The sequence below is a fragment of the Sphaerodactylus townsendi genome, linkage group LG13 (assembly GCF_021028975.2).
Source record: "Sphaerodactylus townsendi isolate TG3544 linkage group LG13, MPM_Stown_v2.3, whole genome shotgun sequence".
Taxonomy (NCBI): Eukaryota; Metazoa; Chordata; class Lepidosauria; order Squamata; family Sphaerodactylidae; genus Sphaerodactylus; species Sphaerodactylus townsendi.
Window position 1 is genome coordinate 54314812 of NC_059437.1, and position 17665 is coordinate 54332476.

The window sequence follows — 17665 nt, forward strand, 5'->3', positions numbered from 1 at the left end:
CCCCCCCCCCCCCCCACCCCCCCCCCCCCCCACCCCCCCCCCCCCCCACCCCCCCCCCCCCCCACCCCCCCCCCCCCCCACCCCCCCCCCCCCCCACCCCCCCCCCCCCCCACCCCCCCCCCCCCCCACCCCCCCCCCCCCCCACCCCCCCCCCCCCCCACCCCCCCCCCCCCCCACCCCCCCCCCCCCCCACCCCCCCCCCCCCCCACCCCCCCCCCCCCCCACCCCCCCCCCCCCCCACCCCCCCCCCCCCCCACCCCCCCCCCCCCCCACCCCCCCCCCCCCCCACCCCCCCCCCCCCCCACCCCCCCCCCCCCCCACCCCCCCCCCCCCCCACCCCCCCCCCCCCCCACCCCCCCCCCCCCCCACCCCCCCCCCCCCCCACCCCCCCCCCCCCCCACCCCCCCCCCCCCCCACCCCCCCCCCCCCCCACCCCCCCCCCCCCCCACCCCCCCCCCCCCCCACCCCCCCCCCCCCCCACCCCCCCCCCCCCCCACCCCCCCCCCCCCCCACCCCCCCCCCCCCCCACCCCCCCCCCCCCCCACCCCCCCCCCCCCCCACCCCCCCCCCCCCCCACCCCCCCCCCCCCCCACCCCCCCCCCCCCCCACCCCCCCCCCCCCCCACCCCCCCCCCCCCCCACCCCCCCCCCCCCCCACCCCCCCCCCCCCCCACCCCCCCCCCCCCCCACCCCCCCCCCCCCCCACCCCCCCCCCCCCCCACCCCCCCCCCCCCCCACCCCCCCCCCCCCCCACCCCCCCCCCCCCCCACCCCCCCCCCCCCCCACCCCCCCCCCCCCCCACCCCCCCCCCCCCCCACCCCCCCCCCCCCCCACCCCCCCCCCCCCCCACCCCCCCCCCCCCCCACCCCCCCCCCCCCCCACCCCCCCCCCCCCCCACCCCCCCCCCCCCCCACCCCCCCCCCCCCCCACCCCCCCCCCCCCCCACCCCCCCCCCCCCCCACCCCCCCCCCCCCCCACCCCCCCCCCCCCCCACCCCCCCCCCCCCCCACCCCCCCCCCCCCCCACCCCCCCCCCCCCCCACCCCCCCCCCCCCCCACCCCCCCCCCCCCCCACCCCCCCCCCCCCCCACCCCCCCCCCCCCCCACCCCCCCCCCCCCCCACCCCCCCCCCCCCCCACCCCCCCCCCCCCCCACCCCCCCCCCCCCCCACCCCCCCCCCCCCCCACCCCCCCCCCCCCCCACCCCCCCCCCCCCCCACCCCCCCCCCCCCCCACCCCCCCCCCCCCCCACCCCCCCCCCCCCCCACCCCCCCCCCCCCCCACCCCCCCCCCCCCCCACCCCCCCCCCCCCCCACCCCCCCCCCCCCCCACCCCCCCCCCCCCCCACCCCCCCCCCCCCCCACCCCCCCCCCCCCCCACCCCCCCCCCCCCCCACCCCCCCCCCCCCCCACCCCCCCCCCCCCCCACCCCCCCCCCCCCCCACCCCCCCCCCCCCCCACCCCCCCCCCCCCCCACCCCCCCCCCCCCCCACCCCCCCCCCCCCCCACCCCCCCCCCCCCCCACCCCCCCCCCCCCCCACCCCCCCCCCCCCCCACCCCCCCCCCCCCCCACCCCCCCCCCCCCCCACCCCCCCCCCCCCCCACCCCCCCCCCCCCCCACCCCCCCCCCCCCCCACCCCCCCCCCCCCCCACCCCCCCCCCCCCCCACCCCCCCCCCCCCCCACCCCCCCCCCCCCCCACCCCCCCCCCCCCCCACCCCCCCCCCCCCCCACCCCCCCCCCCCCCCACCCCCCCCCCCCCCCACCCCCCCCCCCCCCCACCCCCCCCCCCCCCCACCCCCCCCCCCCCCCACCCCCCCCCCCCCCCACCCCCCCCCCCCCCCACCCCCCCCCCCCCCCACCCCCCCCCCCCCCCACCCCCCCCCCCCCCCACCCCCCCCCCCCCCCACCCCCCCCCCCCCCCACCCCCCCCCCCCCCCACCCCCCCCCCCCCCCACCCCCCCCCCCCCCCACCCCCCCCCCCCCCCACCCCCCCCCCCCCCCACCCCCCCCCCCCCCCACCCCCCCCCCCCCCCACCCCCCCCCCCCCCCACCCCCCCCCCCCCCCACCCCCCCCCCCCCCCACCCCCCCCCCCCCCCACCCCCCCCCCCCCCCACCCCCCCCCCCCCCCACCCCCCCCCCCCCCCACCCCCCCCCCCCCCCACCCCCCCCCCCCCCCACCCCCCCCCCCCCCCACCCCCCCCCCCCCCCACCCCCCCCCCCCCCCACCCCCCCCCCCCCCCACCCCCCCCCCCCCCCACCCCCCCCCCCCCCCACCCCCCCCCCCCCCCACCCCCCCCCCCCCCCACCCCCCCCCCCCCCCACCCCCCCCCCCCCCCACCCCCCCCCCCCCCCACCCCCCCCCCCCCCCACCCCCCCCCCCCCCCACCCCCCCCCCCCCCCACCCCCCCCCCCCCCCACCCCCCCCCCCCCCCACCCCCCCCCCCCCCCACCCCCCCCCCCCCCCACCCCCCCCCCCCCCCACCCCCCCCCCCCCCCACCCCCCCCCCCCCCCACCCCCCCCCCCCCCCACCCCCCCCCCCCCCCACCCCCCCCCCCCCCCACCCCCCCCCCCCCCCACCCCCCCCCCCCCCCACCCCCCCCCCCCCCCACCCCCCCCCCCCCCCACCCCCCCCCCCCCCCACCCCCCCCCCCCCCCACCCCCCCCCCCCCCCACCCCCCCCCCCCCCCACCCCCCCCCCCCCCCACCCCCCCCCCCCCCCACCCCCCCCCCCCCCCACCCCCCCCCCCCCCCACCCCCCCCCCCCCCCACCCCCCCCCCCCCCCACCCCCCCCCCCCCCCACCCCCCCCCCCCCCCACCCCCCCCCCCCCCCACCCCCCCCCCCCCCCACCCCCCCCCCCCCCCACCCCCCCCCCCCCCCACCCCCCCCCCCCCCCACCCCCCCCCCCCCCCACCCCCCCCCCCCCCCACCCCCCCCCCCCCCCACCCCCCCCCCCCCCCACCCCCCCCCCCCCCCACCCCCCCCCCCCCCCACCCCCCCCCCCCCCCACCCCCCCCCCCCCCCACCCCCCCCCCCCCCCACCCCCCCCCCCCCCCACCCCCCCCCCCCCCCACCCCCCCCCCCCCCCACCCCCCCCCCCCCCCACCCCCCCCCCCCCCCACCCCCCCCCCCCCCCACCCCCCCCCCCCCCCACCCCCCCCCCCCCCCACCCCCCCCCCCCCCCACCCCCCCCCCCCCCCACCCCCCCCCCCCCCCACCCCCCCCCCCCCCCACCCCCCCCCCCCCCCACCCCCCCCCCCCCCCACCCCCCCCCCCCCCCACCCCCCCCCCCCCCCACCCCCCCCCCCCCCCACCCCCCCCCCCCCCCACCCCCCCCCCCCCCCACCCCCCCCCCCCCCCACCCCCCCCCCCCCCCACCCCCCCCCCCCCCCACCCCCCCCCCCCCCCACCCCCCCCCCCCCCCACCCCCCCCCCCCCCCACCCCCCCCCCCCCCCACCCCCCCCCCCCCCCACCCCCCCCCCCCCCCACCCCCCCCCCCCCCCACCCCCCCCCCCCCCCACCCCCCCCCCCCCCCACCCCCCCCCCCCCCCACCCCCCCCCCCCCCCACCCCCCCCCCCCCCCACCCCCCCCCCCCCCCACCCCCCCCCCCCCCCACCCCCCCCCCCCCCCACCCCCCCCCCCCCCCACCCCCCCCCCCCCCCACCCCCCCCCCCCCCCACCCCCCCCCCCCCCCACCCCCCCCCCCCCCCACCCCCCCCCCCCCCCACCCCCCCCCCCCCCCACCCCCCCCCCCCCCCACCCCCCCCCCCCCCCACCCCCCCCCCCCCCCACCCCCCCCCCCCCCCACCCCCCCCCCCCCCCACCCCCCCCCCCCCCCACCCCCCCCCCCCCCCACCCCCCCCCCCCCCCACCCCCCCCCCCCCCCACCCCCCCCCCCCCCCACCCCCCCCCCCCCCCACCCCCCCCCCCCCCCACCCCCCCCCCCCCCCACCCCCCCCCCCCCCCACCCCCCCCCCCCCCCACCCCCCCCCCCCCCCACCCCCCCCCCCCCCCACCCCCCCCCCCCCCCACCCCCCCCCCCCCCCACCCCCCCCCCCCCCCACCCCCCCCCCCCCCCACCCCCCCCCCCCCCCACCCCCCCCCCCCCCCACCCCCCCCCCCCCCCACCCCCCCCCCCCCCCACCCCCCCCCCCCCCCACCCCCCCCCCCCCCCACCCCCCCCCCCCCCCACCCCCCCCCCCCCCCACCCCCCCCCCCCCCCACCCCCCCCCCCCCCCACCCCCCCCCCCCCCCACCCCCCCCCCCCCCCACCCCCCCCCCCCCCCACCCCCCCCCCCCCCCACCCCCCCCCCCCCCCACCCCCCCCCCCCCCCACCCCCCCCCCCCCCCACCCCCCCCCCCCCCCACCCCCCCCCCCCCCCACCCCCCCCCCCCCCCACCCCCCCCCCCCCCCACCCCCCCCCCCCCCCACCCCCCCCCCCCCCCACCCCCCCCCCCCCCCACCCCCCCCCCCCCCCACCCCCCCCCCCCCCCACCCCCCCCCCCCCCCACCCCCCCCCCCCCCCACCCCCCCCCCCCCCCACCCCCCCCCCCCCCCACCCCCCCCCCCCCCCACCCCCCCCCCCCCCCACCCCCCCCCCCCCCCACCCCCCCCCCCCCCCACCCCCCCCCCCCCCCACCCCCCCCCCCCCCCACCCCCCCCCCCCCCCACCCCCCCCCCCCCCCACCCCCCCCCCCCCCCACCCCCCCCCCCCCCCACCCCCCCCCCCCCCCACCCCCCCCCCCCCCCACCCCCCCCCCCCCCCACCCCCCCCCCCCCCCACCCCCCCCCCCCCCCACCCCCCCCCCCCCCCACCCCCCCCCCCCCCCACCCCCCCCCCCCCCCACCCCCCCCCCCCCCCACCCCCCCCCCCCCCCACCCCCCCCCCCCCCCACCCCCCCCCCCCCCCACCCCCCCCCCCCCCCACCCCCCCCCCCCCCCACCCCCCCCCCCCCCCACCCCCCCCCCCCCCCACCCCCCCCCCCCCCCACCCCCCCCCCCCCCCACCCCCCCCCCCCCCCACCCCCCCCCCCCCCCACCCCCCCCCCCCCCCACCCCCCCCCCCCCCCACCCCCCCCCCCCCCCACCCCCCCCCCCCCCCACCCCCCCCCCCCCCCACCCCCCCCCCCCCCCACCCCCCCCCCCCCCCACCCCCCCCCCCCCCCACCCCCCCCCCCCCCCACCCCCCCCCCCCCCCACCCCCCCCCCCCCCCACCCCCCCCCCCCCCCACCCCCCCCCCCCCCCACCCCCCCCCCCCCCCACCCCCCCCCCCCCCCACCCCCCCCCCCCCCCACCCCCCCCCCCCCCCACCCCCCCCCCCCCCCACCCCCCCCCCCCCCCACCCCCCCCCCCCCCCACCCCCCCCCCCCCCCACCCCCCCCCCCCCCCACCCCCCCCCCCCCCCACCCCCCCCCCCCCCCACCCCCCCCCCCCCCCACCCCCCCCCCCCCCCACCCCCCCCCCCCCCCACCCCCCCCCCCCCCCACCCCCCCCCCCCCCCACCCCCCCCCCCCCCCACCCCCCCCCCCCCCCACCCCCCCCCCCCCCCACCCCCCCCCCCCCCCACCCCCCCCCCCCCCCACCCCCCCCCCCCCCCACCCCCCCCCCCCCCCACCCCCCCCCCCCCCCACCCCCCCCCCCCCCCACCCCCCCCCCCCCCCACCCCCCCCCCCCCCCACCCCCCCCCCCCCCCACCCCCCCCCCCCCCCACCCCCCCCCCCCCCCACCCCCCCCCCCCCCCACCCCCCCCCCCCCCCACCCCCCCCCCCCCCCACCCCCCCCCCCCCCCACCCCCCCCCCCCCCCACCCCCCCCCCCCCCCACCCCCCCCCCCCCCCACCCCCCCCCCCCCCCACCCCCCCCCCCCCCCACCCCCCCCCCCCCCCACCCCCCCCCCCCCCCACCCCCCCCCCCCCCCACCCCCCCCCCCCCCCACCCCCCCCCCCCCCCACCCCCCCCCCCCCCCACCCCCCCCCCCCCCCACCCCCCCCCCCCCCCACCCCCCCCCCCCCCCACCCCCCCCCCCCCCCACCCCCCCCCCCCCCCACCCCCCCCCCCCCCCACCCCCCCCCCCCCCCACCCCCCCCCCCCCCCACCCCCCCCCCCCCCCACCCCCCCCCCCCCCCACCCCCCCCCCCCCCCACCCCCCCCCCCCCCCACCCCCCCCCCCCCCCACCCCCCCCCCCCCCCACCCCCCCCCCCCCCCACCCCCCCCCCCCCCCACCCCCCCCCCCCCCCACCCCCCCCCCCCCCCACCCCCCCCCCCCCCCACCCCCCCCCCCCCCCACCCCCCCCCCCCCCCACCCCCCCCCCCCCCCACCCCCCCCCCCCCCCACCCCCCCCCCCCCCCACCCCCCCCCCCCCCCACCCCCCCCCCCCCCCACCCCCCCCCCCCCCCACCCCCCCCCCCCCCCACCCCCCCCCCCCCCCACCCCCCCCCCCCCCCACCCCCCCCCCCCCCCACCCCCCCCCCCCCCCACCCCCCCCCCCCCCCACCCCCCCCCCCCCCCACCCCCCCCCCCCCCCACCCCCCCCCCCCCCCACCCCCCCCCCCCCCCACCCCCCCCCCCCCCCACCCCCCCCCCCCCCCACCCCCCCCCCCCCCCACCCCCCCCCCCCCCCACCCCCCCCCCCCCCCACCCCCCCCCCCCCCCACCCCCCCCCCCCCCCACCCCCCCCCCCCCCCACCCCCCCCCCCCCCCACCCCCCCCCCCCCCCACCCCCCCCCCCCCCCACCCCCCCCCCCCCCCACCCCCCCCCCCCCCCACCCCCCCCCCCCCCCACCCCCCCCCCCCCCCACCCCCCCCCCCCCCCACCCCCCCCCCCCCCCACCCCCCCCCCCCCCCACCCCCCCCCCCCCCCACCCCCCCCCCCCCCCACCCCCCCCCCCCCCCACCCCCCCCCCCCCCCACCCCCCCCCCCCCCCACCCCCCCCCCCCCCCACCCCCCCCCCCCCCCACCCCCCCCCCCCCCCACCCCCCCCCCCCCCCACCCCCCCCCCCCCCCACCCCCCCCCCCCCCCACCCCCCCCCCCCCCCACCCCCCCCCCCCCCCACCCCCCCCCCCCCCCACCCCCCCCCCCCCCCACCCCCCCCCCCCCCCACCCCCCCCCCCCCCCACCCCCCCCCCCCCCCACCCCCCCCCCCCCCCACCCCCCCCCCCCCCCACCCCCCCCCCCCCCCACCCCCCCCCCCCCCCACCCCCCCCCCCCCCCACCCCCCCCCCCCCCCACCCCCCCCCCCCCCCACCCCCCCCCCCCCCCACCCCCCCCCCCCCCCACCCCCCCCCCCCCCCACCCCCCCCCCCCCCCACCCCCCCCCCCCCCCACCCCCCCCCCCCCCCACCCCCCCCCCCCCCCACCCCCCCCCCCCCCCACCCCCCCCCCCCCCCACCCCCCCCCCCCCCCACCCCCCCCCCCCCCCACCCCCCCCCCCCCCCACCCCCCCCCCCCCCCACCCCCCCCCCCCCCCACCCCCCCCCCCCCCCACCCCCCCCCCCCCCCACCCCCCCCCCCCCCCACCCCCCCCCCCCCCCACCCCCCCCCCCCCCCACCCCCCCCCCCCCCCACCCCCCCCCCCCCCCACCCCCCCCCCCCCCCACCCCCCCCCCCCCCCACCCCCCCCCCCCCCCACCCCCCCCCCCCCCCACCCCCCCCCCCCCCCACCCCCCCCCCCCCCCACCCCCCCCCCCCCCCACCCCCCCCCCCCCCCACCCCCCCCCCCCCCCACCCCCCCCCCCCCCCACCCCCCCCCCCCCCCACCCCCCCCCCCCCCCACCCCCCCCCCCCCCCACCCCCCCCCCCCCCCACCCCCCCCCCCCCCCACCCCCCCCCCCCCCCACCCCCCCCCCCCCCCACCCCCCCCCCCCCCCACCCCCCCCCCCCCCCACCCCCCCCCCCCCCCACCCCCCCCCCCCCCCACCCCCCCCCCCCCCCACCCCCCCCCCCCCCCACCCCCCCCCCCCCCCACCCCCCCCCCCCCCCACCCCCCCCCCCCCCCACCCCCCCCCCCCCCCACCCCCCCCCCCCCCCACCCCCCCCCCCCCCCACCCCCCCCCCCCCCCACCCCCCCCCCCCCCCACCCCCCCCCCCCCCCACCCCCCCCCCCCCCCACCCCCCCCCCCCCCCACCCCCCCCCCCCCCCACCCCCCCCCCCCCCCACCCCCCCCCCCCCCCACCCCCCCCCCCCCCCACCCCCCCCCCCCCCCACCCCCCCCCCCACAGTGTATATTACATTTTTACCTTGCCCTTTCCTCCAATGAGTTCAGAGTGGCATCTGTAGTTCCTTTCCTCTCCGTTTTATCCTCACGACAACCCTGTTAGGTGGGTTAGACTGAGAGGTCACCCGTTGAGCTTTCCACAGCTTGAACCTGGGTCTTCCACATGTTTGGCCCTTTCTGCACAAACCTTTTACAATATTGTGAGGCAGGAATTGAAATGAGTCCTCCATGGAGTTCTGCACTGTTTTTACCTCCAAACGTTTCTTTTGCAGCCTCAAAGAGGTTTTCAATGAGTGTCCTTTTAAAATGATTATTTGGCTGAAATGTTTTGAAAGCATAAGCACAAGCATTTTATTGTCATTGTGCACGCACAACGAAATTCACAGCAGCATTCCTCGATGCACACAATTTCAGACTCATACCCCATCCTCACTTTCCCCTCCCTCCACCCATCCCTGCACAGCCCCAAACACATCAACACGAAGCCGCGGAGTTCAGCATCGCCCCAGCTCTAGAGTAGAAGCTGTCTCTAAGCCTCGTTGTCCTAGTTTTGATAGACCTGTATCGTTTGCTGGATGTCTTCAGTTGCCCGTGCAATCTCTTTAAGACATTTCCCACACCTCTGTGCTGTCCCCGAACTTCCTTCTTGGCGCCATATTCTGAGCTCACTCCATCCCCCCCCCCCACCTGTTTATTTGCATCATTTCTGGGTTTTTTAATTTGGCCAGCTAATCTTTGAAACTGCAAGTTTACGAGATGCAGAGAATCGCAGCACGAGGCTGAAAAGCACTGAAGCATCGATTCTACACATAGATTTTTAAAAAGGGGGGATAAATCATGTAAATGGGGACCAGGAAACATTTCGAGGGGGTGAGTGCAGACATACATCATGGCAAAAGGGGGGGGATCGAAAATGTTTCAGAAATGTTTTAGGTGGTTTGTGCGGAAAGGGTCTTTGTGTAACACTTTAACCACTGCAACACATTGGCACACAGAAGGAAGGTATTGTGTGTTGGAAAAAGGTGAATCACCTTGTCGACTCGTGTTTCTCTCTGAGAGCCAGTTTGGTGTAGTGGTTAAGAGCAGGTGCACTCTAATCTGGAGAACCGGGTTTGATTCCCCACTCGGCCACTTGAGTTGTGGAGGCTTATCTGGTGAACTAGATTAGCTTGTGCACTCCAACACATGCCAACTGGCTGACCTTGGACTAGTCACGGAGCTCTCCCAGCCCCACCTACCTCACGAGGTGTTTGCTGTGAAGGGGAAGGGAAAGGAGATTGTAAGCCCCTTTGAGCCTCCTTACAGGAGAGAAAAGGGGGATATAAATCCAACTCTCCTCCTCCTCCTCCTCATTCTGGGACTGGAAAGCAGGTGAGAGGGTCTGCTTGCCCCCTCTTATGCTCTTCTCTAGAGAGGCTGCGATCCTTGCAAACTGCAGGCCCCTGAATCAAACTCCTTCGGCTCCTAGTGCCAGCTCAGCTGTCTCCCAAAGTTGAGCGCCCCATGCTATCAAATTGCGGGATTTACTCGCAATTTAGGGCTGTTAGTATTTCAGGAGCATTTGTGTCTTCGCAGCTGGCCGTATTCATCTTTATGTGGGCAGCGGTCCAGGAATGGCCGCAGCTGGTGCCTGTTGAGAACTTTTGGGGTTGCTGGGAATTGTAGTTTCCTCAGCCTCCCAGTTCAGTTTGAGAAAGGGAAAAACTACAGCTCCCATCGGTTTGAGAAGAAGTCAGAGGACTTTTTGTTTAAACCCTCTGTTTAAAGAGCCGTTCCCCACTGGGGCTATTTCTCCCTTCCCCCTTGCAGAAAGTTAAAATTGTGGCTGGGGGAGAGAAGGGAAACCTCGAGAGAAATGGGGACCTGTGTGTTTTCATGCATGCATTTTGCAAACATCTGCTCTTAACCACTACACCACGCTGAGGTTCGGGAACTTAACACAGAAAGCAGTTCACCATTCAGTATCTGTATGGCCTTCGTGAAGCAGCAAGCAAAGGCCTCTCCCAGTTTATTCTCTGTTTGCTACCAGATGGCCAGAGGTGGGATCCAGCAGGTTCTCACAGGTTCCCGAGAGTAGGTTACTAATTATTTGTGTGTGCCGAGAGGGGGTTACTAATTGGTGGTTTTGCCACGTGATTTTTGCCTTAGTTGCGCCCCTCCTCTCAGCAGTAGCGCGCAGAACTTGAAGCAGTCCAGCAGGAGGTGCACCAGCATGCGTGGCAGCCTGCGCCTGCGTGCATTCGTTTCCTGCCCAAGGACCAGCACAGCGGTTGTGACCTTGCCACAGCCCCGCCCAGCAATACCCCGCCCCGGAATGCTCGGCCACACCCCCGTCATGCCTCGCCCAGCCCCATTGGCGCTACGCTACAGTTTGAATCCCACCACCATGGGAACCTGTTACTAAAATTTTTGGATCCCACCACTGCAGATGGCCATATCTGCTGGGTAGTCCCTACAAGGTGCCTGTAATTGGCCAGGACGAGCCAACTGCTCGGAGTCTTGATTTCTGGAGCTCAGGCAATCCTGAGCTGTGAGCCCAGTGTTCTCCCATTTGAAAACCATGCAAGGGAGGGGATTCCCGAGCGGTCCTCTGGCCTCGCCCCTGTCCCTCCCCCTCCCCCAACGCCATTCCCAATGCCATGTGCTTAGACCACGCACCTGTTGTTGAATGGCCTCCATCTTTCCATTTCTCCTCGATAGAACTAAGCAGCTGGACATCCACTGAATTCATGCTATGGGGCCAAGGAAGGAGACAGACATTTTGTTGATATTCTACAATTCTAAAATTCTGATAAGACCAGAGGTGGGATCCAGCAGGTTCTCACAGGTTCCCGAGAGTAGGTTACTAATTATTTGTGTGTGCCGAGAGTGGGTTTACTAATTGGTGATTTTGCCACGTGATTTTTGCCTTAGTGACGCCCCTCCTCTCAGCAGTAGCGCGCAGAACTCGAAGCAGTCTAGCAGGAGGTGCACCGACGTGCGTGGCAGCCTGCGCCTGGGTGCATTCATTTCCCGCCCAAGGACCGGCGCAGCAGCTGCGTCCTTGCCACAGCCCCGCCCAGGAATGCCCCGCCCCCAGAATGCCTGGCCACGCCCCTGTCATGCCCCACCATGCCCCATTGGCGCTATGCCACAGTTTGAATCCCACCACGATGGGAACCTGTTACTAAAATGTTTGGATCCCACCACTGGATAAGACCAATTTTTAAAAAGGTAGTCATCATCATAATATGTTTGTATGTACTAAGAGAGATAAGTGAAGCATGCACTGAAGGCCATGCGCTGCCTTTACTCCTGTGAATTCAGATCTGTCCAGCTTGCTCACGAGATCACAGTAAGTCACAGAGGATGGTTAGGGGAGGAAGAAGTCAAAGACCTGAGAGAGCGCCCACTCCAGAGTCAAAGGAAGCTCGGAGAAACGTGCCCTACGGAGCTGTTCTGGAATGGCAAATAGCAAATCTGCCCTCTGCACTCTTTTTTTTGAATTCATGATTGGAAATATGCCAAGTAATGATTAGACAGTCAAACCGGGAGGAACCTGGGTTCAGATTCTTCCTCCATGAAATTCATACAATGACCTTTAGCTAGCCACTCTCTTTCTCCTTGCCTACCTTACCAGGTTGCTGAGAGGATAAAATCAGGGAGAACCAGATGTACTTAAAGGAAACGGGCAATAAAAAACTGATAAACAATTGTTTGATGTATTGTTGAAGGCTTTAATGGCCAGAATCGGCTGGCTGTTTTGGATATTCTGAGCTGTTTGGCCGTGGTCTGGTACTTGTGGCTCCTTACTGTGAGATGCCTCTAAAGATAACAGCCATAGTTGCCGGCAAAATGTTAGGAACCACAACTATCAGATCATGGCCAAACAGCTTAGGAAACGCTGAACAATTGTTTCTTTGTCTTGTCGAAGGCTTTCGCAGCTGGAATCGCTAGGGTGCTGTGGGTTTTTCTGGGTTGTATGGCCGTGTTCCAGCAGCATTCTCTCCTGACCTTTTGCCTGCATCATGCCAGCCAGGAAAAAAGTAAGGGAAAAATGCTACTGGAACATGGCCATACAACCCGGAAAACCCACCCCACCCTAATTGTTTCTTTGGCTGGAGATGCCTGAAAAGGCATTAAAAAACATGTATTGCCAATTAAACTGCTGCTTCAACCATTACAATGCAACCCCCTCTCAAAATATTTGTTTTGTTTACCCTATTCTTGTGTTGCCATCCAGTCAAAATACTAATATCCAAATCAAAACCGCAATCTCACAAATACACCTTAGAATGGTGAAAGTCAGGTCTTGCTGGTAAACCACCACCACCCCTTCCTGGAAATCTTCCTGACCCTCCTGGAAATCTTCCAAGTGGATTGGGCCCGAAAGGAAGTCAATCTGAGTTGCAAGCAGCCCTCTTCACTTGATGGACATAATCAGAGACTGACCTGATAGCCAGCAATGCAGATCGGAGCAGCAAATATTTGCTAGGGGAAATCAGGAAAGAAGCATGGCTGAAATGCATCCAGGGGAAAGTTGCAAGTCTGTTGTGCTGCCCGGCATTCCCAGGGGAGCTGGCACTCACGCTGAGGTCGCCATAGCAACATTTGCAACAGACCAAGCTTGGAGCTCTGACCTGCTTGACGAGGGATCTTGGGCTGCCTAGTGTTGCTCACGGCCGTCAAAACCCCACCTGGAAGGGTTGTTCCTACCTTCTGGACGTCGGTGATACATATGTTTGAACCCAAAGGAAACAGTCAGCACACACACACACACCCCACCCCAGTTGAACTCCACTTAGAGGGAAGTTTTTCAATCTCCCAGACAGGGATGGTGGAGTCAAGTAGCTAGGGATGCCACCCCTCCAGGTGGGGCCTGAAGATGCCTGAACCTCATAGTTTTTGCTTGGGATCAATGGCCTCGGGCCTTTCTTTGAGGTTCACTTCTCCTAGACCTGTGGTGGTGAACCTTTGGCACTCCAGATGTTATGGACTACAATTGGCCAATTGGCCATGCTGGCAGGGGCTGATGGGAATTGCAGCCCATAACATCTGGAGTGCCAAAGGTTCACCACCACTGTCCTAGACTCACACTTGACTGCTCAAACATTGCAAAGGGGTGAATATTTGCTTTTTAAAATTTTCTGTTCAACTTGCTTTCCAGAGCCCAGAGAGCAATCTGGAGGATATCTGAGATGGTTTACGGTCTGCAACCTGTGGCTCTCCAGATGTTCATGGACTACAATTCCCATCAGCCCCTGCCAGCATGGCCAAGTGGCAGGACTGATGGGAATTGTAGTCCATTAACATCTGGTTGCAGATGGTGTCACAACCTATGGCGCTCCAGATGTTCACAGACTACAATTCCCATCACCCCCTGGCCAATAGGCCATGCTGGCAGGGGCTGATGAGAATTGTAGTCCATGAACATCTGGAGCGCCATAGGTTGGCCATCCCACTAGGGTCTGTGGAGAAGCAGATCTGGCCCCCAAAATGAGCTGAATGGGAGAATGGGAGTTAAGTATTGATCCTTTGTTGGAATATAGCATTTTGAAGTATTTGCACGACAGCTTTGTTTGTTTGTTGGGCTGGTGTTTATTGCGATGAGTTTTGAGCCAGGCACAGTAAGAAAACAAAATGGTATATTTTGCTTTTTGTTTCCATTACTTTCCATCAAGAATAGTGCTAGAAGAGGGCCCACAGATGGTTCTGACAGAGCAGCTATCGGAACTCAGAAGAGGTGATCGCTCACACCTGAAGGGGACTGGGGTGTGTATATATGAAGTAGTAGTTTCAAATTTGGGACAGGCAAACAGCGACTGCAGTCATTAGGAACTGAGCCACTCGCCCCTGTATTCTGGATACAGCCTCTGGCCCCTTCCGCACACGCAAAATAATGTATTTTCAAACCACTTTCACAACTATTTGCAAGTGGATTTTGCCATTCCGCACAGCTTCAAAGAGCATTGAAAGCAGTTTGAAAGTGCAGTATTCTGCATGTGCGGAATGAGCCTCTGGGTCATTCCGACCCTCAGGGGTCATTTATCCCTGGAACACGGGATTTATCTGACCCTCAGGGGTCATTTATCCCTGGAACACCGTGTTGCCAATCTCCAGGCTGGGCCTGGAGATCTCCTTCCTAGAATTACAATCGGCCACCAGACAACAAAGATCAGTTTCCCTGCAGACAACAATTGCTGCGGAAGGTGAAGTCTATAGCATTCTACCCTGTTGAACTCCTTCAACTCCCCAAACCCAGCCATCCCCAAGTTCTGCCCCCAAATCTCACGGAACTTCCCAGCTCAGAGTTGGCATCTGTTTTGGAGGGGGGGAGGGTGGTTTCTTCACCCCCAGGTCCAAAAGGAAAGCTTGCAGAGTGTGGATAGCACTGCCACCTGGTGGCCAGGAATAATACCTTCCTCTCCAGTGCCCACTGTAAAAAAATACCCGCACATGAATACTGTTATGTCAGGATACAAACCCTTGAAGTGCTCCCTTTCTGGGTGCTGCTGGTATGTTATGGAGCTGCACTTAACAGGCCAGATGTCAGCATTTTGAGAAGGGGGGGAGGCCAGCCCTCCTGCCGTGACCTGTTTTCTCTGCATCCATTTTCTCTGCCTCCCCCCTGAAGTGTGACAGGGCACGGAGGATCTCCTTTCCCTGGCATACCCCAGCCTTCATTTCCTGCAAGCAGCAGAGGGGATTAGCAGACAGGGAGGCCAGACTCCGGCTGCAGCCAGCTGGCAGTGGTGATTTCCGGCTGCCACGCTGAGGATAAACCTGAGGACATTTTGAGTTGCTCACATCCTTGCCTAAGCGGGGTCCCCAGCGTGGTGCCCAGGGGCACCAGGGCACCCACCAGCACCTTCCCTGGGGTCCACCAAGTGTTTTTAGGATGTGGTGGAGCCCAGTAGGGGTTCTGGGGGCCTACTGAAGATCTGATCAGCTGTGTGGATTAAAATAACCTTTCAGCGGCGGCGGCAGCCACCAAATTGTTGGTCTTATTCTCTCTCTGACTCTTCTTTCGCAGTGTATTTTAACCCCTCTTGTCCCCGGCAATTGGCCTTCCTCTGTGTGTGGTTGGCTTCACCTCCCATGGTGACCATGTTGAATTTTGGCTCATCGCTCTGTGTCAGAATTTCACAGGTGTCTGCGATCTCAAAAAGGTTGGAGACCCCTACCTTTAGGCCAGTGATGGCAAACCTTTTCGAGACCCGAGTTCAGCCCAAATTGCAACCCAAACCCCACTTATTTATCACAAAGTGCCAACACGGCCATTTAACCTGAATGCTGAGGTTTTCGTTTAGAAAAAAACGGTTGGCTCCCTCTTCCTCCACCCCACTCGCTCAAGCAGGGGCCAGCCTGCTGTAGCCTCCAGCAAGTCCCGCGTGCACCACTCTGTGCCTCTCTAGCATCTCTGCCTCCTCTGCGCCCCCCCCCCCCTCGGGCAGCAGCCACCCAGAGCACAGGCACCAGGCCCGCCAGCCAAGTCCTCCCTGCTCACCACGGTGTGTGCACGTCATGCTCAGTGACCCAGGCCAACCTAGATGTGTGTGTGGGGGGGTGATTTTCCGCCCCCCACATGACTAACTCTGTGTGCGCGTGCCCACAGAGAGGGCTCCGAGTGCCACGTCTGGCACCCATGCCATAGGTTCGCCATCAGTGCTTTAGGCGAAGCCAGGGTCCTCAGGTACGTGTTGGGAGAATCTGCCTGCGATGTCGAAGGCTTTCACAGCCGGAATTACTGGGGCGTTGTGAGGTTTCTGGGCTGTATGGCTGTGTTCCAGTGGCATTTTCTCCTGACGTGGCTGGCAAACTTGTTTGTTTTTGTTTGTTTGAACATCTCTGCCCTCCTTTATTTTCTTTCTGTAGGGGCCTCCGTTCCCAGCTTGGCCAGGGCCTGTCTGAAACATTGGGCCTCACGTGGTGGTGTGCCCCCGGGGTGAACCCAGCTGGCCTGTGACAAAAGGAAGGGCCATTTTCTTAAGGATTGTAAATCTCTCCTCCGTGGTTAGGAAATGGCCCCCATTGTGCGTGTCTGAAGAAACAGCAGGCGAGCATCACATTTGAAGGATGCTCCAGTCCCTGGGATCCGGCATAATCTGGGGCAGCCACTCGCTCTGTGGAGCACTGCCGGGGGTCCTCATGATAAACCACAATTCTCTGACGGTGCAGCTCAGAAGCTCATGTGTGAACACAGCCCAACAATCCATATGCTAGGATCCCTGCATGCGCATGTGTTTCGTTCTCATGAACCCACACAGGAACTGTTGGATTTATTTGGGAAGAGCCCTGCTGGATCACCCGAAGTCTCTGTGTCCTGTTTTCCTGAGCAGCCAATCAGATGCCACAGGGAAGTCCATAAAACAGCCCCCATGGTGTTGCTGCCTCCCAGACAACTGGCATGGATAGGCTGCCTTTGAATCTGGAGGTTCCATTTAGCTGTCATGGCTCATAGTCAGCGGCAGACCTTGAATTTGTCCAATCCCTTCTCTAAGCTGGTGTTTGAGGAACTTTTGGGTTTCTTGACCAGACTTGTTTTGAATCTGCATATTTACATTTGTTACAAACTGCTCCAGATTCTTTCTTTTACTCCACCCCCCTCCAGTCGATGCGTTGAGATTTAACACAAACATTCTATTTGCTTTTACGGAGCAGATTTTATCCATTCCACTCCATAGCCTTTATTGGCATCTCAAAAATACTAACAGCACACAGATCTCAAACAGGGTTACATGGTTTAAAATTCAGTTATAAAACTCCAAATACAATATTGTTTAAAAAGGGGGGAAGCCATCAAATTCTAGAATCACTACCAAAAAAAATCCTAGAATCACTAGACATTCTAGAATCTAGAATCACAGTTCCAGAATCACTAAAAAAAACATGGAACAAGAGAAACTGTACTGAGAAGTCCTATAGATTAACACCACAACGAAGATCTATTGCTCTGGATCAGAAGTGTTTACTAAACGCGATACCTTTACAATATCAGGAAGTCCAGGTCTATAGATCAAAATGGGGTTTAGATATTTCACATGGGTCACATCATATAAAGGACACTAAAAGACAATGTGAATTACTGTCACAACTAGTATCCCACAGAGCAGATTTTATGATCATTCAGCCTAGTGGCCAGCCACACCACACACACACAACACACACACACACAAGACACACGCACGGGCGCATGGGGGTTCTTAAAGCGAGCACAGGTGGGTGGCGACCTGTGCGTGCAGCTCTCGTCTCCAAATACACGCATCGGTCGCAGAGTCCTCGCATGATGCACATCAGCGACTCCCACCTGGCTTTGCCGCCCCCGCTCAGATCTTGCTGCCCGGGATTTGCAAACCTCCCGGCCAACGATCCGGGGAGGGTTAACTTCCGAGAGGTTTGGGGAGGGGGCCGAGGAGGGGGGCGGGGAACGGGGTTTCGGCTTCACCCAATTGCAGCGAGGAGGAGGA